The sequence below is a fragment of the Chionomys nivalis genome, chromosome 14, assembly GCF_950005125.1.
Source record: "Chionomys nivalis chromosome 14, mChiNiv1.1, whole genome shotgun sequence".
Classification (NCBI taxonomy): domain Eukaryota; kingdom Metazoa; phylum Chordata; class Mammalia; order Rodentia; family Cricetidae; genus Chionomys; species Chionomys nivalis.
Genome location: NC_080099.1, coordinates 10,985,015 through 11,008,147, shown reverse-complemented (window position 1 = coordinate 11,008,147; position 23,133 = coordinate 10,985,015). Strand labels below are relative to the sequence as shown.

The following is a 23,133-nucleotide window of genomic DNA, read 5'->3' as shown; positions in this document are numbered from 1 at the left end:
GGGACTTTCATAGACTAGCCTGGACTGTGGAGAGCTGTCCCAACCATCTCACCAGAACATTCTGTCTTCTCTGCAAATCCCTCTCTCCTGTTTGGGCTCATCTATTTCCACGCCACTCCCAAACAATGCCCCCGGTGCACACACCACCCCGAACAGTGGGACAGTGTCGAGGTCCATTCTTGCATCACAATTTGTCCCTGGCTCCTCGAACAGTAGTTCGGACAGTAGTTATTGGTTGTTATTGGCATGGAGCCTGGAAGAGCAAGGGCAAAGACGAGGGGAAATCTAGAGTCCAGCGGGCTGCGCTGGCTCTGGTTGTCTGGACCTCCGCCCATCCGGGGGTCCTGCGGCGGGGCGGGCAGCAGGGGGCGCCCGCGCGTCGGGATTTGCGCCGGTTCTGCTCGCGGTCAGGCGGGTGGGGGCCCGTGGAGGCCGCCAGGGGGCAGCAGAGCGCGGGCTGCGGCACGACGCGCTGGCCTGGGCGCGGCAGCTGCGTTCCCGGCTCAGAGCGCAGTTCTCTGTTAGGAGGGTAATTTAGAGCAATTACACCGATTATTATTGCTTTTCTAATTAGTGCTTTTCCTACAGAATTAGCCGAGTGTTTATTAGGAGCTGCTTGTTGCCAGCAGCTTAACTGCTTCGCTGCCAGGCGCGGGCGCCGGGAGGGGCTGCTGCGAGGGGCTGCTTGGTTATGTGGTTTCGCATAAAAGCACGGATTAAATATTCATTCTGCTTTGTTACATATAGCATTAAATTTTTATCAGCTGTATGTTTTCTTTGAAGTTTGTCCTACGTGTTAACATGCAGGCAGGCGGCAGAGAAACTTGTACCTTGTCGGCAGGGAGGGCAGATGGAGTGTTCTGGGGAGTGGGGGCCAGATGGGTTTCTTAGCATCTTACACCTTTAGGCTTCTCCAGACCTTGTGTTCTGGACCCTTCGATGCTTGAAGGTGAAAATAAGGGAATTAGTTTCTCCATCTGATGGAAGAGAAAGACCAAGGCTTCACAGGGAGGGTTGGGATCTTGGTGACATTCAGATCGTCTTATCTTCGGGAGTTTGAAGATCTCAGGCCTATGGCAGACCCTTGCTGTATGCTCCCCTCTCGGGCTTCCGCTCTCACAAAAGTCGCCTTTAAACTTTTCTTCTTTTGATCCCACCGAAGTCTGGGCATGCCAAGGTGGTGTCTGGTACCCACACCACACTCCCGCACACAACCACTTCCTGTTTGGCACAAGCTTCTGGAACCATTGACCCATTGGAGCAGTTACACACGGCTGGGAAGCCCAGGGGAGTGAGTGTGGATCCGTTTAATGTTGGCTTCATTTGAGTAGCTGCTACTTACTTTGCCTGGAGGACTGGGGAACGGTCCTCTCTGCCCTGGGAACCCCAGTGAGAAAATCTGAACCCACAGATCCAGAACAAAAGCAGAGGGTGCCGCTTGGGTTGTTGGCACTGCCTTGCTGCTCAGGGGCCTCGTGGAAAACCACTCCCTCAGCGCATGCGTGGGTTTGCTTACAGCTCATTAACCACTTAATGGAAGGGTTGGTGGGGGCGGCAGGGACGTATTGACAGAAAATCGATCAGAAATGAAGATTAATGATCTCCAAAGACGTCCTAGGTCAATAGGGAAATGCGACTTGAGTTCAAAACCTGGGGTGTCATAAGCTAAGACTTCATTGCGCGTTTGCCCCTGCGCAGATCAAGACCTGGGTAGAGACTAGGTATGCCGGCAGCTGTGGTCGCAGGGGCTGGTGGGTAGGGAGATTTATGGATAGGGCTTGGTCTGGAGTCTTCCAGCCCAATCTTTTCCTGGCTATGGCTCCTCATCAGCAGGTGGAGGATTAGGGGAAGTGGGGCCATCTCGTTCATCTCATAACCCCTGTGGGGCTGCTCATTTCTGTATCCAGAACAGGCTCCACGGGGTGGGGGGCTCTGTTCCTAAGCCTTGTTTGTCTGGATCAGACGAGGCTTCTCAAGTTTGTAAATAAGCCGGTGAGGGTCAGAGATTACAGAGCGGTGGATAGGTGCAGTGAGCAAGACCTGGAGGCCCTGGGATGACAGGCCCCAGTGTTCCATTCCAGGGGGACGGGGGAAGTAAGGACGGCGCTGCGGCCCCTCGCTCCTCATGCTGTTGGAGGCAGCATTTTTTTGTTTCTCTCCCCAACACGACTGCTTTGCCCAGCAGTTCAGGCAGGGTACAACTGTGCTTTCGGATTAGGCCTCTTACCTGAACATTGAAGTGCAGGCCCTCTCAGAGCCCCAAAGCCAAAGGTGTCCCTTGTGTCTGTCTGGGCTTCTCAGGCTGCATGGGAAGGTGTGTTCGGGTGAGTGTTCTGTGTCTTTAGCAGCGTCGTATTCCCCAGGCCTGGAACTGGGCCCCGGAATCCCAGTTGGCAAGGTGCCATAGCAGTGACCTCTGGGGTACTGACTGGCCTTGCTGGTTCCTCTTTTCCTGGAGACAGAAGGGGCTTTCCCATTCATACCCCCAAAATGCCCATGGATCAAGAAGCCCACTAGGGCCTGTCTACCTGCTAGGAATTCAGAGAATGGAAAAATGGGGGTGGTGGCTGGGGTAGAGCCTGGCTCAGGGTTTGCAGGGGGTGAACCTATATGAAGGGCCCATGTGAGGTCTGAAGTCCACAAGACTGAGAAGTCATACAGTAGAGATGGTTCAAGGCTCATTGCATGTACACCATGTGTGCCCCTCATCTTTGAAGCCCTTTCTCTTGGAAACTGCCTGGCCACTCATGCCCCCTGGGCACCCTCCTCCACCAGCACTGTGTGGTAGCTCACAGGCCTTGATGGCAAGAAGAGGTTCAAATGGTCCACACTGGGGGTGGGGGGTTGCCCACCTGAGGTGCCAGGCATTGCTGACATTGGGAGGTCCCTGTCCTCTACCCACTCAAAGTGCCACCGCTGCCCCTCTCCTGTGATCATCTAACATGTCTCCAGATATCGCCAAATGTCCCACGAGAAGAGTCACTCCTAGTTCCCACTAGGAGCCTAATAACCTTTAATAAATGCACAAACTGATACCTGGAAATGCCATAGGGATAGTGGTTTAGGGGCCGTAAGTTAAAGCTGTATTAATTTGCTATCTGTTGCTGGATAAAAGGCTTACGCATCCTGATTACAGTGGGGGCTTGGACATGGGGAAAATGCTCACTGGCTTGCTCCCCATTGTTTGCTCAGCTTGTTTTCTTATACAGCCCAGGCCACCTGCCCTTGGGCGGGATCACGTATGATGGGCTGGGCTCCCCCATTAAGAAGATGCCCCATAGACTTGTCTAGAGGCCAGGCTGATGGAGGCAGTTCCTCTGTTGGGGTGCCCTTTTCCCAAATGACTGTAGCATGTGACAAGTTAACAAAACAATACAACAGAGAAGACTCACTAGCCAACAGAGGCACCAGAGTTGAGTGGCTCTCTTAGTTCGTGATCAAATGCTCACCAAAAGGAGCGTGGGGAGGAAAGGGTTTGTTTTATCTTAGTCTTCAAGGTAACAGTCCACCATTGAAGAAACTCAGTGCAGGGACCTGGAGGCAGGAACTGAAGCAGAGACCATGGAGGAATGCTGCTTACTGACTTGCTCCCTCTGCTTGCTCAGCTCTTTTCTTGTAGAGCCCAGGCCAGCCTGACCAGCTATGGCTCCACCCACAGCGAGCTGCATCCTCCCACGTCAATCATTAATCAATAAAATGTTCCATAGATGTGCTCATAGGCCAATCTGATGGTGGCAATCCCTCAGCTGAGGGCTCCTCTTCCCACATGACCCTAGTCAGTGTCAAGTTGACAGAAACTAAGCAATCCAGGAGCCAAGGGGGCTCGCATTCTGGAGCCAGTCCCATCCAGCCAAAACGAGTCTCTTCTCCTGGCTAGCTCCACTGTGATCTGCGTCCAGAGAGAGACTTCTGCCTCGCCTCCATTTGTCTGTCTGTAGTTTGGGGATATTAAAGCTGATTTCCTTCTGGATAGATGCTGTGTTAGACCAAACCATAAGTATCCAGTGCTCAGTAGGTTGCCTGGTGCCTCTCAAGGCCTAAGTTAACAGTGGAGATGATCAGAAGACAGCCTAGGACTCCTCTTCAGATGAGAACTCAGGATCTAAGCAAGATGCTAGGCATGAGCATTTGGAAGATGTACTACAACTTCTCATCCTTCAACCCAAACCCCTAGAGACGTGGAAAAGACTTTTTACAAAGTATTGAAATATACTCAAGTCTTAGATGAGAGGGTGGAAAGGATTGCACTAACCAAGAGGCTGCAGTGGGTGTGATATCAGCCCACAGATTCTAGACAAGGGCTCATGGGGACCATAGATAGTGTGGCAAGCTAGGAACAGCAGGTGGCCCTTGTCGGTTTCTTGCCTTTCCTATGGTTGTTGTGGTGTCCATAGTGATGGACACCTGATACTGGTGCATATGGGCACAGGAAGCCCCTTTGGGACTTGGAAAGTTCTAGAAGGATTGTGCCTCAATCACTCTGAGGCAGATGAGAATGGCTACATCCATCTGCTGCTCTCCACAGGGGTCAGCTAAAATAGCCTGCCCAGAGGTGCCCGTAACCATCTAGACCATCTAGCAGGCTGGACACCCAGATCTCTGGTGCTCTCCACAGGGGTCAGCTAACATAGCATGCCCAGAGGTGCCCGTAACCATCTAGACCATCTAGCAGGCTGGACACCCAGATCTCTGGTGCTCTCCTCAAAGATGAAAGAGTAACCAAGAATCTTTGAGGACTTGCAAGGTGGCACCATGAGCAGAAGTGACCAGCTCAGCGCCAGCTCAGCAAATGAAGGAACTGGCCATGGAGAGAAAGAGGAATCAGCAGCTATTAGACTTGAGAGAAGGCAGTCCTGACATCATTGCAATGCTATGGAAACCTCTAAGAGGAGGTTCATCATGGGAGCTTTTTGGTCTCTGGGTCTTGTCTTCAATGGTTAGTCTCTTTCTCTCTCCTCTCCCTCCGTCTCTGCCTCCTACTTCCCCATCACCTACATAAGTGAGCACTCGACTTTTCCATATGCTCCTTCCCAAGAGGACCCAAAACCATAGGCCAGTTGATCCTAAACCTTTAAACCCAAACCAACCTACTCATAAATTGTTTATCTCAAATATTTGCTATAGTAGCAGAAAACTAACACAGAAAGGACAATTAATAGAAGACATGGAGGCCTTGAGTCTACACACCAAGAATCAATGAATGATCACAGAAATGAGCAATTCTGTTGTCAAAATTTTCTAAAGCTCAAAAGCAATGTATTAAAGTGCAAGATGAGTATAGACGAAAAAGAAACAAGAGCACAAAAGATCAAGACTTCTCCAGCAATGCAACACAAATGCCAACAAGGGAGCGTGAAGGGGGAGCAGGCCACCATGAAGGACACCTCGGCAGGGAGTGTACACAGGGACATAGAAACCATGGAGGAAGGAGAGGCAGCAGTAAAGAATTTACAGGATAGAATTTTCTAGAACCACGTGAAGATACTACTTTTCAGATTTAAAGAGCCTGTGCATGGCCAGAAAAAAGTTTAAAAAACTCACCAAAAACAAACAAACAAACAAAACCCAGAGACATGTCATGAGATTCTAGAACATTAGAAGTATAAGAAAAACCAGAGATATATAGATGATAGAGATAGATAAACATTTTGTTTAGCATATTCATTTTCTAGAACTGCTCTATGAGAGTGACTCGCAGGACTTCGTAATGATCCCAGCTGTGTGGCCAGAGTCTCAAGTAGAGCTGTGATTCATCTTTTCCAAGGCTCTGAGAGAGTCGGCTCCAGTCCCTCTCCCATCTCTGGGAGCTCGTTTGGTCCTTACCTTGCAGCTGCTTGGCCCCATCTCTGTCTCTGTCTGCATGCGGCCTTCTTCTCTGTGTCCTTGTCTTCTGTCCTCTCCCTACAGAGACATTGGTCTGTGGACATGGATCTTGTCCTAAAGCAGCGGTTCTCAGCCTGAGGGTCATGACCCTTTCACAGGGGTTGCATATCAAATATCTTGTGTATCACATATTTACATTACAATTCATAACAGTAGCAAAATTACAGATATGAAATAGCAACAAAATAATCTAATGCTTAGGGGTCACCACTACCTGAGGAACTGTATTAAAGGGTTGCAGCATTAGGGAGGCTGAGAACCGCTGTCCTAAAGGATCCCATCTCCAGACCACTCTTTAACTGTGCACACCCTCTATCTAAGTGAAGTCACTCTCATAGGTGCTGAGGACATGCGTTCATTTTGAGGGGATGCCATTTAGCTTGCTAGATAGAGGAACAAGGGACTGGATTGTTACCACACTCCTCATCAACAAAATTGGATACAAGAAAATAATGGTGCGATGTTTTCAGAGCACCGAGGGGAAATGGCTTTGAACATAAATTATCATTCAAGTGTGAGGGTAAAATGAAGCTGTATCAGACAAATAAGGACTCAGAACATTTACCAGGCCTTCGAATTCCTCTTTGGAAGAATTATTGTATTTGGCTATTGTCCTCTTCTCTCCTAACAATGAAGAAAAAGTAACCCTGAGTTGCCCGATACTGACAGGAAAACATATTGACTTCATATTTGTTTAGCAAGCTCCTTGGACAAGAAGTACGGCTGAGGATGTCTAGGGAAGAGCCCCCGGTACCTCATCTTGCCACCCTAAATTCCAGCTCCCCAAGGCAGCCACTCTCTGCTCTCCCAGCTGTCCTGCCATAGACAGCTGTCTCCTGACTTCTCCATTTTCGGAGTTATTGACTAACTTTTATCTATGGAAAATTCTGTTTTAGCTTGCACACATGCTCTTTGCTTTTCCTCTAAGCACATAAACTCCCTTTCCCCCCATCCTCTCTGTATACTGGCTGGTTTTGCGTGTCAGCTTGCCACAAGCTTGAGTCATTAGAGAGGAAGGAGCCTCAGTTGAGGAGAGGCCTCCATGAGATCCAGCTGTAGGGCATTTTCTCAGTTAGTGATCAATGGGGGAGGGCCCAGCTCACGGTGGGTGGTGTCATCTCTGGGTTGCTGGTCTTTAAGAAGTGGGTTGAGCAAACCGGGGGAAGCAAGCCCGTAAGCAGCACCCCTCCATGGCCTCTACTTCAGCTCCTGCCTGAGTTCCTGCTCTGCCATCCTCCAGCGATGGACTCTGATCTGAAAGTGCAAGTGAAACAAACCCTGTCCTCCCCACCTTGCTCTTTGGTCATGGGGCTTCGTCACAGCAATAGAAACCCTAACTGAGAAAAATTGGCACCAGTACAGTGGGTGTTGCTGTGACAGACCTGACCATGGTTTGGGGAGGATTGTGGAAAGACTTTGGAACTTTTGCCTAGAAGAACCATTGAGTGTTAAGAGCTCAGTGGGATGTTCTGTGGAGGTTGGAAGATAAGAACGTTGAGAGCAGTGCTGAGGATGGAGACCTGGCTTGCGAAGTCTCAGAGGGAAGTTTAAAGGCTCTGTCAGGGTCATTTGTTATTTTGAATTAAGGTTCAATGGTTCTGGTTACTGGGGCTGAAGAACCAGCTGTGATTAACAAGAACCCAGAAGTGCCGACGTGAAGCCTTTGCGTTACAGGGACAATGGATGCTGGTTGGCTGGAGCTAAGAAATTAGTGGTGATTAAGAAGAGACCAACATCCCTGCGGAGAAATCTTCTGGGAAGTGTTTCCTGAGAGCACAGAGAAGCTGTGTTCCAGGCACCACCATGTCTGTATCTCACATTGTCAGCAGGACTTGATAATGTGAGAGTCACTCGGGGGGTGCTGGTTTTGAAGGCATGAAGGAGTCATGGAGAACAGCCGAGGCTTTGCACTGTGAGAGGCCATTGGTGAAGGTGCAGCCTCAGTGGCAGTTGAAGGCCAGGACTAAAGGGGTCATGCAAAGAGATTGAGGCTTAGCACCATAAGATGAGCCTATGAGAGGCTATTGGTAAAAGTGCAGCCCCGTTGAAGCAGAAGATCCCAGCATTTTGGAGATGCCAGTGCCATGGGATGACCACCAAAAACAGCTGCAGTAGTGGAGCCGAGAAGACCAGCTGTGTGTGCTGCAGAGGGTGGAGCTGGAGAAGTGACCAAGACCTTCGGAGGAGTCCAGAAGATGGTGAGTGCATCCCAGACAATTGGACATTGAATTATTTATATGTGTGAGTTTGGTTTTGCTTGGTTTAGATTGTGATGGTGCCCTGTTCTTCCCTCTTGAAGAAGTCATTTAATTTAATTTTGATTTTTAAAGGAGCCCACAGCTGAAAGACTTGAACTTTTAAAAGAGATTGGATATTTTAAAGACTGATTTTTTTTTCTTATTTGCGGAGGGAGCATTGCACACAGTACCTTTCCACACCAACAGGGGCTTTGCTGGTGGGACTCAGAACCATGACAAACTCCAGCAGGCAGACTGTGAGGATTTGGTACAGGCGCTAGGAGATCAGAGAAGAGAAGCCTCTATGGGGTTTGCTGCTCAGGGCCCTTTTTCTCCTCTCAGTTCTTACTGGCAGGTTTACAGGAAGACGGTTCAGCCCGTCACAAACTGATGGGTGACCTCAAAGATCCCCACAGACTCCTGTGCCTTCTCATCATAGTCTGTCCAGTCCTTTCCTCGTAGATAGTGTCACTGAAGACTGTCCCTGACTCCACACCTTCGGCAGCAAACCCAGCCTGGGGCGGGAAGCCAATTGGTTCAAGGCTCCAATGCTCAAACTCTACTATTGTCTTGAACTTCTCATTGTCTTCAGTATTATAAGACTTGATGGTTGATATAGAATTCCTCTCTGTATGCTAGCAATATATTTTATTGCCGTTGGTTAATAAAGAAGCTGCTTCGGCCTATAGCAGGGCAGAATATAGCCAGACTGGGAGAGATACAATAGAGAGAGTAGGCGGAGTCAGGGAGACGCCACGGAGCTGCTGAAGGAGCCAAATTCTGGAACCTTACCTAGTAAGCCACAGCCTTGTGGTGATACACAGAATAATAGAAATGGGTTAATTGAAGATATAAGAGCTAGCTAGAAAGACATTTAAGCTATTGGCCAAACTATTGTAATTAATACAGTTTCTGTGTGGGTATTCAAGTCTGAGCAGCTGGGAAATGAACGAACAGTCTCTGTCTACAGAAGGTGCTGCTCAGAATTTGAGTGGTGTTTTCCTGTACACGCAGTTTGTACTTCTGGACCACGAAGGCACTGCCATGGCCTCCTTCAGTACCACATTGCCCATCAGCCAGCCAGATTGCCACTTCTCTGAAATCTCCCCATAGTTGCCACATTTCACCTTCAGATACCACCGGAAGTCCTCATCCATTGGCCGAAGGTTGGTGATGTTGTCCAGCGTGACTCGGAACTGCAGCACGATTTTCCCCACAGCTGCCGGGTCCACATGATGCCACTGTGACCTCTGCTTTCCGGCCGGTCATCAAGACAGAAAGTTTAATGTGTTTGCATTTGTGAAGATGGTGGGATTTCTAAAATTATTTGTTAAATGTGAGATCTTGGGGATGAATAAGAAAGGAAGTGTGTGTGTGTCAGTTGTACTGGCTTTGTGTGTCGATTTGACACAAGCTAGACACAAGCTAGAGTTGTTAGAGAGGAAGACGCCTCAGCTGAGGAGATGCCTCCTTGAGATCCAGCTAGAAGGAATTTTCTCATTTAGTGATCAATGGGGGAGGCTCCCAACCCATGGCAGGGGGTGCCATCCGTGGACTGGAGGTCCTGGGTTCTATCAAGAAAGCAGGTTGAGCAAGCCAGTAATCAGCACCCCTCCATGGCCTCTGCATCAGCTCCTGCCTCCCTGCTTGAGCTCTTATTCTGACTTCCTCCAATGATGGACTATGATCTGGACATGTAAGCCAAATAAACCCTTTCTTTCCCAACTTTGCTTTTTGGTCATGGTGTTTCATTGCAGCGATAGAAACCCTAGCTAAGACACTCCGAGAGTGATGGCTTCTGATGAAGTCCCCACTGGGTGTTGATTAGTATGACCATTTTCGGGTTGTCACAGTTAAGGTGTAGGAGTGTGATCATGTGCCTTTCTTCTCCTCTGAGTTGGCCCTTGCTGTACTTTCATCTGTGGGCTGCACAAGCTCAGCAATCCTGCTTGTAAATCCATACCCCAAACCCCAAAGAAGGAAGAGCATCTTCCCAGCTGCCAGTATACTGGAATTTTCCTTCATCTCTTTTTGGGGTGTCTCTTTTTCTTTGTGTACATTCTCATTTTCATGAACTCTGTTCTTAGTAGCTTCCCATGAAAGATAAACACCCTTCAACTTAGGATCTACAATTTCATACTGGAAGTCACTTCCCCATAGACCTCCAAAGGGATTTCTATGTGGTCTCTCAGCTTCCAGTATCACTTCAGATACTTGGATTCTGAATCATCTGAAACCATCCTTTATTTTTAATATGACCTTTTTCTGCCTTTCTGGAAGCTTTTTAGGACCATCTATTGATTCTCACTGTTCTTCAATTTCACTGTGATATATCCTAAGGAATGCATATGACCACCCAATTTAAAAACAAAACAAAACTAGTTTCTTAGCCTTTTTAGTGGCTATATATAAACTATAAGTATAAATAGAACTGCTGTATTCTAGGAAGCCCCTTAAAAAGGCTTACGTCTTTTTCTTCTTTCCCCCTGTTGCTGGGGTGAAGATGTAATGGCTGGAGTCCCAGCAGACATTTGAACCATGAGATAACTTTGGGAACAGAAGCCATGTCCTGTGAGGCAGCGGTATTGCAAGGCGTACATTCCCAGCACCTGCAGTGACCTTCACTGGGCTCAGCGTTTCTGGGCTTTGGCTAACACGAGACAAAATGTATTTCTATATACAATTTTCTGGTTGGCAGAGTTCACATTTCTGTGTTTTTTTTTTATTCCAGGTGTATGAGTGTTTTGCCTGCATGTATGGAGGTGTACTACATGCATTCACTGGCCAAGAGGCCATCAGAGGGTCCCTGACCCCTGGAACTGGATGAAACCAGAGTTACAGGCCATTACGAATGGCTGGGTGGGTACTGGTAACTGAACCCAGGTCATCTGCAAGAATATTTATTTATTTATTTATTTATTTATTTATTTATTTATTATCTATTCTGTGTTCTGCCTGTATGTGTGCCTGCATGACAGAAGAGGGCACCAGATCTTATTAAAGATGATTGTGAGCCGTCATGTAGTTGCTGGGAATTGAACTCAGGACCTCTGGAAGAGCATCCAGTGCTCTTAACCTCTGAGCCATCTCTCCAGCCTATTTCTGTTTTTTTTTTAAAGCTACTATTTTGTGGGCTTTTGTTAAGCAAAGCCCATGTCATCTCTAAATGATACTATAGAGAAAATCATGTATTTTCCTTCTTGGAGTAGCTTTAAACATTCTTTCAAAGACTCTCACTGCACGCATGATTGTGAGATCTGGTCTCAACGTACAACCCTCAAAAACTCCAGAGACATTAGAGGTTAAAAGACTGAAAGAAAATACATGACAAAACGTGGGGCGTCTTCGTGGGAGACGGCAGGGACAGTGGACGTGACAGAAAGTTGGGTTAACCTGGGCTGAGAATGAACACTTGGTCGACTCTAGAAACAACTGAATCTAGAAGAATCAAATGATGACAAAGCAATGACATTTACTGAAAGGTAGAAAAAAAGGGTTATAAATAGAAGTATGTTATGTAGAACACATGGTGGAAACAGACAGACAGACAGACACACATGCAGACACATGCAGACACACATGCAAACGCACACACTACCACTACCATCATCAATGCAGCTCTCAACAACCACCATGCTTTAGAATGAGCTGTATTCTTCTCAAATTAGATTTTTAAAAATTCTGCTTGTGTGGTTCTCTGGGAAAGTACATACATAAAACAAGTAACAAAGTTGAAAATAAGAGGAAAAATATAAAGATATATACCAGTGCGGGCTAATAACATAAAAATAGGGCTAGTGATATTAATAGCTGATAAAGAGGAATGCTTTATGGTGAGGAAAGAAATTCCCTGTTAAGATGATCTATGGCAATCATGGCCCATTATGCACATAACAAAAACTTGAAAACATAAAGCAAAAATTGATCGCATTCTTGGGAGAGGCAGACAAATATATCCTTATAGAGTCAGGGATTTTAACTTACTTTTCAACAGCTCAGACAGACAGACCAACAGAGAAGCCAAGCAAGGATGTGCAGGACACATGGAACGTGATTAGCCAGGTCGATCATGTGCTTATCTGATCTCTAACACAGACAGATATGTTGGGTCAGAAATGAGTCAATGCATTTTAGGAGATTGCCATCATAGTTCAATGCCATATGTGCCAACATAGTATGATGCCGTGAGAAGTCACTCCCACATAACAGTGAAATAAACCCATGCCCCTGTGATTGAAATACTATACTCATCTCCGTGATAGCTGGACCACAGGGTCAGTCAAATGGAGATTAGACGCTATCCTGTAGTGTGCAGAGCACACTGTGCCAGCATGTGTGGAACGAGGGATCGTTAGATAACATCAGGCCTGCAAATGAACAATCTAAGATGCCACTTGAAGACATTAGATTAAAATCAATAATCCAGAATCACGGACAGTAGATGGCAGGGATTAATAATGATAAAATCTCAAATGAAAGTGTAACAAAGAGGTGACCTTACTCATAAGACCACAATCTTTCCTTTAAAAAGAGGAGTAAAATAGATACAATTTATCAAGATTGGTAGAAAACATAAAGGGTCAACACAGCAAAGCAACAGAAGGAACTAGAAACGAGTCAGATTGTAGAAGGAAAATGAAAAAAAAATATGACCTGGAAAAAAGTATTCATGTTAAAGTTTTGACTCACAAATGTGTCAGATGAACTGCCGTCATTTATCTGGGTTTCGTGATCAGTGGACATTCATGATGCTCCTCAATCCACTGACATTCAGAATGTTAGAATGTGGCAAGATGCCACCGTATTTGATAGCTTCAAAGTTTCTCAAGATGGGTTTCAAGCATCCTGGGAATGCTGTAAGCCAGTTCACACCTCTAGGGTCTATGGTCTGACAACAGACTCTCGCCAGAGTCTACCAGTGTGTCAAGCTGAACAGTTGTGAACAATATGTTTCCGGGGTTGGGAAGCACCCAGTCTGTGGTGTGGGTCATCACAACAGGCCCGACTGGTTCAGACTAAGGGTCCACTCCAGCTAGACTTGTAAAGGACAAGGAATCACTTGAGAATGAAAGGTCCTTATCAAGTTGTTTTGGGGTGAATCAGGACAGAACTATTCCTGTTTGCCTTCCTTGGCCACCTCGACTGTGTCTTGCTATCATGGAGTCTATAGGTGTCTGTGCTGTGGTCTTTTACCTTCTCCTTCTCCTTAGCAGGCCATGTGTGGAGAAGGCTGTTCCCTGGCTGCCTGGTGGCCAGCTGGGCCACAGGCATGCATGCACTGCAGTGAAACCTGAGTGGAAGTGACATGTGTCCCTTGGGACCAGACGCCTTCCGTGTGGGTCTCCTAATTGTCTCTTCCTCTGTCACAGGACTGGCTTCCTCCCTCCTTGCTCCTGAAACAAATAGGTTAGTTCTGTGATGGCCAGGGGGATAAGAAGAACTTACTGGTGGAAGCCACAGCAGTTGAGGGTCCCTTGTCATGACAGCATCCTCAGTCTGGGCTGGCTGGTGAAGTACCAGGTCCTGCACTGGCCCTCAATTTGTCTCTTCTATTGGAATGAACAACATAGAGCAGAGACTGCGTCTTTTGTTTATTCAACAATTGTTTGTTTGGTTTCCTCTAAGGAACAAGTTGTGTCCTAGGCTCTGTAAATACAGAGGTGGACAGAATGCCCTTGGCCTTGAGAGACCTTTGTCTCGTGGGTACCCATATACATGGCAACAATGAAGACCCGTCTAAAGAGAATGTGACTGTGAAGGGCCCCACATCTAGGGATGGCAAAGGTCAGGGTTTGAGACATATAAGCTTTATCTATTGCTGTAGGTATTACTGGGGGTTGAACTGACTCTGTAGCCCAGGCAAGTCTTGAACTTGTGAACTTTCCCTGAGCCTCATAAGTAACTAGAATTACAGGGTTGCTCCACTATCTAGCTTGCAAACCTTAAAAAAAAAAAAAAAAAGTTGAATGTGCTGGTCTGCACTCCTCAATTAATTTGTTAGCATCGCACCTTTCCTTCCAGAAAGATCTTAAAGGTGAAGGTTTTGGTCCCTACTCTGACCCTTCCACCAATCAAAGAGCTGCCATCTTGAAATGCCCATGCACTCACTGGGGAATATCTGATGTCACAGTCTCTTTCCTGTTCTTGTTGTCTGATGGTGAGCCTTCCCCCTCCCCGGGGCTCCAAGGAGTTCCACTCTCTCCCTGCCCAGCAGGTGGCTTCTCTGATGGCCTCTAAGAAGCTGGTATTTAATGGAAATGCTATTCCCACACACGAACTTAGGATCTTCAGAAAGTCGCTGCCCACCTTTCGGCTCCACACCTTAGACAGAGGGTACAGGGAGTTGGTGTGCAAATGACATTTGAGGTAAATTATGAATGCTGAGGACCCCTTTATTAGAACTCTTCTACAAAGGAATTTTATTTCAGCTCCGGTGACACATGATAAATGGCTCCTTCAGACAAGAAGTAAACTATATCCTTCTGGCCATTGGATCTGAGGGCAGTATCAGCTAGGGGACGAAAATCCAATTTGCTTTTAAATGCCATTCACTCCTTTCATACCAATGACTCACGTTATGAGAATGTAAAAGTTTAGACGCTAAGAAACTTTGCATAAACCCTGTCCAGCCAAGAGATCCTTTCATCAAATCCAGGCTGGAACAATGTGGGGATATCTGGGAAAAGCACACCCCCATTTTTTATGCATCCCCCTATCCCCCTCCACTGATGTGACACGGGTTTGTGGAATAAAGGACTTTGCCAGGCAGTGAGCGGAACAGAAAATCCACCGAATTACATCCTACTTAGGAGCTTCCAAAAGGTGTCTTTGAAACAATTCCCCAGGATAAACAGAACAGGCGATCACACAGAGGAAATGTGTACACACATATACTGAGCAAAGCCTGCCTCCTAACGCCTTAAATAGCTAGAGGTGGGGAGAGAAATGGAATTCAGTTCAACATCCCATTGTTCTGTCTTTTTTTCACCCTTTCCCAGCAAGGCTGATTGGCAAGTGAGGCATTAGGTTCAGCTTAGGTGATGCATACGGTGGTGGGGGCAGCTACATCAGATGGAAGACATTGTGGGGGCAGCCACATCCGGTGAAGGACATTGTGGGGTCAGCCACATCCGGTGGAGGACATTGTGGGGCAGCCACATCAGATGGAGGACATTGTGGGGCAGCCACATCCAGTGAAGGACATTGTGGGGCAGCCACATCTGGTGAAGGACATTGTGGGGCACACTAGTAGCAAAGAGGAGCGGCTATTGGAAGGGGCCAGAAGGACAACAACATGGCAGGTAAGATATAGTCAGGATGCTCTTCAGCTCAGGAGCTCAGGATGGGATCAGTGAGCACACACTGGTGACAGATCATGTGATCAGTGAGCACACACTGGTGACAGATCATGGGATCAGTGAGCACACACTGGTGACAGATCATGTGATCAGTGAGCACACACTGGTGACAGATCATGGGATCAGTGAGCACACACTGGTGACAGATCATGGGATCAGTGAGCACACACTGGTGACAGATCATGGGATCAGTGAACACACAATGGTGACAGATCATGGGATCAGTGAACACACAATGGTGACAGATCATGGGATCAGTGAACACACAATGGTGACAGATCATGGGATCAGTGAACACACAATGGTGACAGATCATGGGATCAGTGAACATACAATGGTGACAGTTTACAAATGTTTTGGCTTGTTTGTTGGGACAGGTTCTTTTGTTGTTACCTAACACTCACAGTGCATTCGGATCCTCCTGTCTCTGCTACCCCAGTGCTGGGGTTACAGATGTGTGCCACCCTGCCTGGAAGATCACAGGGCTTCAAGGGAAGGGAGTGATGAGTCCGTGGTGGGACTCAGTGCCAGGTATCGAGGTGGGTGATGACTGAGGCAGACATCAGGGGAGGATAAATAAAGCAGAGACTTAGGGCCAGTGTGGGCCCACCTCATGATAAAACAAGAACAACAACAAAACAAACAAACAACAACAACACCCCCCACCCCGTAAAAACCCAGCAATGGTGGCTTCTCTAGATTCCTGAGGTCAGGGCACAGCTCACGGAACTTGCAGGCGTCCTGCTGTCTGAGCATCCTCTGGCTCAGCCAAGCAAACACTTGAAGCTCACCATTTTACCAGTTGTGCATCCCTCTCCACAGTTGTGAATCTGAATGCTTCATCCCCCATTCTCCAAATGAAGAACTAGCTCCGCCCTGTCACTGTAGCATGAATAATAAACACCCAGAGACAGATTGAGGTTCAAGCCGAAGATCAGAAAAGCAAAACAGTCAAGCCACTAGAGAAGTCTTACCTCTGCCAAGGCTGGGCGACTGCAGACTGAGCCCTGAGCTTCTGTCTCCTCCTGGTTTATATTTCCCTTTAGTGCTGGGATTGAAGTCATGTGACTCCTTAGTACTGGGATTAAAGGTATAAGCCACCACCACCTGGATCTGTTTCTGCATTGATCTTATGTAGCCCAGGGTGGCTTTGAACTCACAGAGATCCATCTGCCTCTGTCTCCTAAATCCTGGGATTAAAGTTGTGTGATACCATCACCTGGCCTCTAGTGGCTTAGTTTTACCCTCTGATCTTCAGGCAAGCTTTATTTATTAAAAATAACTAAAATATCACTATAATGTCATCCATCCTGTACAGCACTGTCCTAGCTTGGGGTGAAAGACTAATTGGATGGGTATGGAAAGCCAAGGAAGAGATGGTGTGTTGTACAGGGGGAATGAGAGAGAGGGGAGCCTGGGGTTCTTTATGCCCATAACCATTTCCGTTAGGTTACATTCCCATTCCAGTCCCTTTGCCAGCGTTCCATCCCATGCTAGCTCATGAGTTAGTTCAGCTGTATTCGCTCACACTATTGTATCCATCCTGCCTGTTTTGCTCCTTTCTCTCCACTGCCGAGGAGGCATCAGGCAGTGTTCTTGGTACCAGAGTGACACATTGACCTGCTCCCCCAGGGCTAACGTTCTTCTTGAGAAGACGGTGTCACATAGGAGCAGGCGGTTGGGCTCTGGTCCACAGCAGGGCCAACAAGGAATGGGCAGACATCAGACTAGGAGGCCTTGGTCTGAATTATGGGCCTGCTTTACCTTGAAGGAATCCAGTGGTTTCCTGCAGGTCAGTGCCCTCATTTGTAAAATTGGAGGTTTACCCAAAATAACCTAAAATATTGCTTCTCAGCTCTGACATTTCTGCTAGACGTACCCCACACTTGGCCTTCTCTATTTTCTTATTTAACTTCTTATTCCCCAAGCAATGGAAGACAGTTGCTTACAATCTTTCCCCTCAAGGCACGCAACATCTTCACCATTTTAACAGTGGGACTGGCATTTGGCAAAAATAAAATGAGTACCACCAGTCTTCAGTCATGGTCTTTCCCAGGCCTCTGAATTTCTATTCTACAGGTCAGTGTGCATGCGTTTTTAACACTGTACTTTCCTGCCTGGTCTTAGTTCTGAACTCTTGAAAACCTAACACAGCCTTAGCCTTTCTTGACTTTGGAAGCATCTCTATCACAATATGAACTTGCCCTCGGGTGACCTTTATGGCCCCGGCCACCCAGGGCTCTATTTTTATTATGATAACTGCCCCACTCATGGGTGATGTTGTGGACTAGCACACAGCTGTGATGTGAAGCCCCACTGTGTGCTAAGCCATGGGTGGGAAGTGGTGGGGGACTGGAAGGAGGCTGGGCAGGATAGTGCTGTAGTGAGCTGTGCACGGGAGCCAAAGTTGAGGGCTGTAAGAAACTGGACAAGCCTTTAGGACTAGAGCTACAGGCCCAGCAATCTGTCCCATGTGTGTACTAAGTTGCTCATTCAGAAGAGCAGTTCCTTGGGCGGCCACTTAACTCTCTCAGTTCAGCTCAGTAAACCCCAACTGATGCTCAGTTTGACAAACATGAGGACCATAATGAAGACGGGAAGGGTTCCTATGGCCTCTCTCAATCACTCCCATCATCTCAGCACTGGTTTGTCAGAGTTGTCAATGGCCCGAGACAAGAAATTAGGTTCTGGAGAAGGGTATGGTGGGTCAAGGCACAGCTAAAAGCCTGATAAACCACATTCTTTCCCCTGGCTAACACTTCCACAGCACTGTTCATCACTGACAGAAGTCAGGACAGGAACTCAAACAGGGCAGGAACCTAGAGGCAGGAGCTGATGCAGAGACTCTGGAGGGGTGCTGCTTACCGGCTTGCTCCCCATGGCTTGCTCAGCCCGCCTTCTTATAGAACCCAGAACCACCAGCCCCAGGGTGGCACCACCCTCAGTGGGTTGGCTCCTCATTAATCAAGAAAATGCCCTATAGACTGCAGGTCAAGTGGTAAAGGCAATTCCTCAATTAAAGACCCTTTCTACAAGGTGACTCTTAATTTGTGTCAAGCTGACAAAAACCCAGCCAGCATAGTGGGTTTTTGTGCAACTCTGAGCGGCTCAGGACTTCTGCCTCCAGGCAGCACCCACGTTTTCAGGTCCTGCTTCCGTCTCAGGGTTCAGCAGCAGTGCCCCTCAGCCCTTCAACTCAGAGAGACGTGTATGATAGTGTGTAGTCTCTTTGAGATGCCACTGGCTGTACCTTAAGAATGCTCACAGAGTACCATTACCTCCTTTTTTCTGACTCTTACCCTGGAGTCCCTAAGTAGCTACACCAGATGCCATAATTACCCAAGCACCCCTTCTACAGCACAGGGACTTTCTGAAGGAAAAGTAGCAGGCAGGCCTACTTAGCTAGAGTTGTCATGAAATGAACCTCTTCCTCCAGCTTGGCATTTCACCTGAGTCCTGTCTGCTCTGCTTACCTTTGTAGTGAGGGTCCTCATGGAGTCAGGCCTGATGCCTTTATCCTAGAACATTAAACATTCCAAAACATATTTCAAGAACATGGTTTCCATATCATCCTGGTACTCCCCTCTGTCCCTCCTCAGGGAAGCCCAGCGGCCTGTTTTCTCTGGACTCTTCCATAACAAGGTTACGTGAGGCTGCTGGGAGCAGGGGAATGGAGCTTCTCTTGGGGTGAGTTGGGGTGAAGGGTTTGACAGAAATTATTCAGTCAGTTCTTGGAAGAAACAGACATAGCAGTGTGTGTGTGTGGTGTGTGTGTGTGTGTGTGTGTGAGAGAGAGAGAGAGAGAGAGAGAGAGAGAGAGAGAGAGAAGCCTTCCCCATCCAGCCCAGCCCACCCTTTCTCCCCCTTTCCCTTCCCACCCCACACTACTGTTTGCTTAACCACTGTTCTTCTGGTTGTTTCCTCCTGCATGCTGAGGCTTGGGGAATAACACGCTGCAGCCTATCAGTGAGGCTGAAATTCGCACATTACATCCTACTTAGGAGTTTCCACGGCGGCTTTGAGAGGGATCCCCAGGGATAAGTAAGGTCTGAAATCTGCCGGGTATTGTTTGTACACAGACGCATGCAGTGAGCAAATCTGGCCAGGTCCCTTAGGAGGAGGGAGAGAGGGCGGGCAGGGTACTCTCCAGGCTGGGGCTACAGAACCCGCTGTCTAGCCTGGACGGGGAGAAGCCTCTCCAGCATGGAGCCAAGGACCTTTTTTAGAACCTGGGTCTCTTTCCTGACTTGGCCTGGGTGTTGAGTGGGTCTGTCCCTTTGAATCTTATGGCCATGTTAGTGATGGTGGCTCCCCAGGGCTCTGGGAGAAGCTAGGGATTTCTGTAGTGTGGCTCCTAAAGTTAAGATCTGATGCCGTAGGCTGCCCCCAACACATGGAGATTCCCTCGTGTCTCACAGCATGCTTCCTTCTCCCTCTTCTACATGGACTAGCAACCTAGCAAAGCGGCCCACCTTGTTCAGGTAGTGCCCCAGAGATTGGGTTTCAGCTTGGTGCCCACTGCAGGATTGTCCAGAGAAGACAGTCACATTCTCCTATGGGAACTGCTGATTACCCACCCTAGTCCCATGACAAAGCTTCCCTCCTAGGGCCCGTGTATCCCCCGTGTGTTATGCGGCATCCTCCTCCCCTGGGATTTGCCACCCAACTTCCGCCGTACTCATCTGTTTAGTGCCCCGTGTCATGTGTCAGGCTACCCCGGGTGGGAATCCTGCCCTTGCCAACAGCACAACAGGAGGTAGCCAGGTAGCTTCAGAGCCAGCCAAGGTGGAATTCCACCATTCCACAAATAGGTCACATGACCTCAGACTAGGACCAAGACCTCCAGGACCTCACTTTCTTCTCCTGTCAAAGTTGGGGGAAGGGTGTGGCTGTGGGCATCTCTGCCACACTCTTCTCTTCTCATGCACCCTACCACCCTGGCCTAGGAGCCAGCCTCCATTGCAGGCTGGAACAGAAGTGTTGGCGCTCTTGCAGCGAGCGTCTCTGTGTGTGCTCAGCCAAGCAGGGTCCCTCCCCGGCAAGCGCAGCCATTCCTTTACTTTCATTGCTCAACAGCCAGAGACATCTTGTTTGTGAGTTTGTCTGTCAAGGCTCCCAGCGTTTCCATCCATGAGTCGTTGATGATCTGTTAACAACTGCTTCTGCGTACAAGGGAGTGCCCTGTTTAAAGGTACCTGAGGGGAGATGCCTTTTACAATGAGAATCATTAGGAGTTTGGAATTTTGCTTCGCAAGTCCCTGGAAACAGAGATCATGTGCTCCGGGCAAAGCTAGGATTAGTGTTGATGAGTCTCCCCCAAATTCTGAGAGATAGGTCAGGCCAAAGAGGCGGGGCCAGACAGCCAGGAAGCCTTGCTTCTGTGGCAGGTTGGTTCAGCTGGACTCAGGCTGGCAAGATTGACATGGGAGAAATGTGTCAAATGTTAGAACGATCCTCAGTAACTTTCTAAGTATGTGACCTAGGACAGGCTGCTTCCGTCTCCCTGTGGGATAGGGGTTCGGTAATGCCTTCTTCCTCTAGTGTGGAGGTGACACCTACATCACCCTATGTGACTGTGTAGAATCTGCCAGCACGGCGTTCTGAGCTCCCCCGACAGGGAGTGACTCGGGGAAGGATTGGTGGGCTCTGACCCCGTCTGTCCTTCCTGTTTCTTCAGCTTCACGGGTGGATGCTGGTGTGGGCTGCACTACCAGGCTGGAAGGTGGGGTGCAGTAGGAATGCCCAATGCTTTTGAGGTCCTTCTTTGGTGAGGGCTCAGCAATCTCAGGGGAACTCATATCCAGGAAGGCGGAGGGGTTGTTGCTTTCAACGTCACCACTGTCTTCTCAGTGCTTTTTCTTCCTCCATGTGCCATCACCCTCCGTCCCTCCGTCCCTCTGTCCCTCCGTCCCTCCCTCCCTCCCTTTTTCTCTTTTTTGCCCCCTTCTTCTCTCCATTCCTCCTGCGCCCTCTATTCCCCTCCTACTTTTTGGATGCCTCATTTCGGCCTGAACCCCGAAATGTGTGTCACAGAATTTGGAAGACAGATTTGGTGGCCTCTCCTGCCCCGTCCTCCCACGAGTGTTGCCATACTGAATTGCCTAAGGTCCTGTCCCATTTTGCCCTTCTCCCGTGGTGGCCACTATCCGCACAAATGAACCTAGGAGTGAACTCTGGGCCCCAGTCCGGGGGCCAGGGAGCAGAGTGGTAGGGAGCAGGCTCTCTGCTCAGCCCCACCATCCTTGGGAAGAAGTTGCTCCCTTGTTCAAACGACAAGATGGAAGTGGTGGGACAGAAAGGTTGTTCGGCAGGCCCGCACGCTGAGCGCGCCTGCGCTGTAGCGCCTCTCTACCGCGGTGAGCCGGGCTAATTAGAGGGGCCTGCAGTCCCCGTGGTAATTTGCTTAAATGGAAGAAGTTGCTTTTCTTTCCTTTTTCTGTTCTCAGGAATTCCAGTTTTAGGCTCTGTCAGTCTCTAACCACCCTTGGCCCTCTGGGGAAGTGTTTGCTATGGAAATATGCAATTAATATTGCAGCGATCATAATTGCTAATTATTAAAACAATGCTACCCCCTTTTCCTGGCCTAGTTTCATGTTTAAAACCATTTAAATAACAGGGAGGATTTTTTTTTTAAAAGAAAAAAAATGTTAAACACCAGTGCTGAATTTGTGTGGAGCCAAATGACAAGGTCCCTGGGCTGCCCGGCTTTGTCCTGGCATTCGGAAGGGAAATATTCTCCTAAGCCCACCAACCTCTCCCCTGGAGCCATGTACCGGACAACAAAGATGAGAGAGGTGCATCTTTGTCTCTGGAACTATATCCAAGGTAATGCAGATTATTTCTCCTCTCTTTGACCTTCAGAAAAGTCTTAGATGGAAGGAACTGCTTGCTTCCTCAGACTCTGGCAATACTGGCCTGGAGACAAACATTTGGGGGTTGCCCTCAGGTAAAGTGGAGTCTGTCTCTGATGAACAAGTGTGGTGATTCTTAATGGCTCTTTTAGCACCAAGCCCCTGCTTGATCAATACTCCAAACATCCCATTTAGAGAGTGTCAACCCAAACCAAGGTTTGCATTGCCTCCTTCTTGTTCAGCTTATAGCGCTGAGCCCTAATCATTAGCCTGTCACGTGAGAGCTCCAGGATCCAGGCTCAGTCCGGTTGCTTGTTGTGTCTGCCTTGCGGTGGCTTTGGACACTGCTGGTGTTCCCCCAGTTCCCACTTAGTCAGTTTCGCTCCGCACGCTTGGCTTCACCCTGTCAGGCCTTGCCCTGTCTTCTCTCTCCCCTCAGAAAGATTTACCTGTCCTCTGAATTCTCCTAGCCAACCTTGCATCCCTCTTAGGGCCTGGCTGTTGGTTGCTGTGTATCAGATCCATTTTCACACGTGTCCTCCAGGCCTGCCTGAGTTCTTCTCCGTGAGGACTGTTGTCTGACGCTGACCTCAGCTACCTGCCTTTTCAGGCCTTGGCCCTGTGCTTTGCCTGAAGCAGCAGCTCAGTGATGATTCAGGTCAAGATAGATACAATCCAGAAAGCACATTAGGAAGAGCATGGCCCTGGGACAGGGTCCAAAGGCACGCTGTGACAAAATACCACAGACTAGATGACCTTCGGGGACAGACTTCTCGATGGCAGTTCAGGAGGCTGAGAGTGTGT

The 23,133-nt window shown here is 48.4% G+C and overlaps 1 pseudogene; it reads right to left on the bottom strand.

The window, feature by feature from the left end:
* Window positions 1-238: 238 nt before the first annotated feature.
* Window positions 239-21,480, bottom strand: LOC130886987 (CXXC motif containing zinc binding protein-like; annotated as a pseudogene).
* Window positions 21,481-23,133: the final 1,653 nt, after the last annotated feature.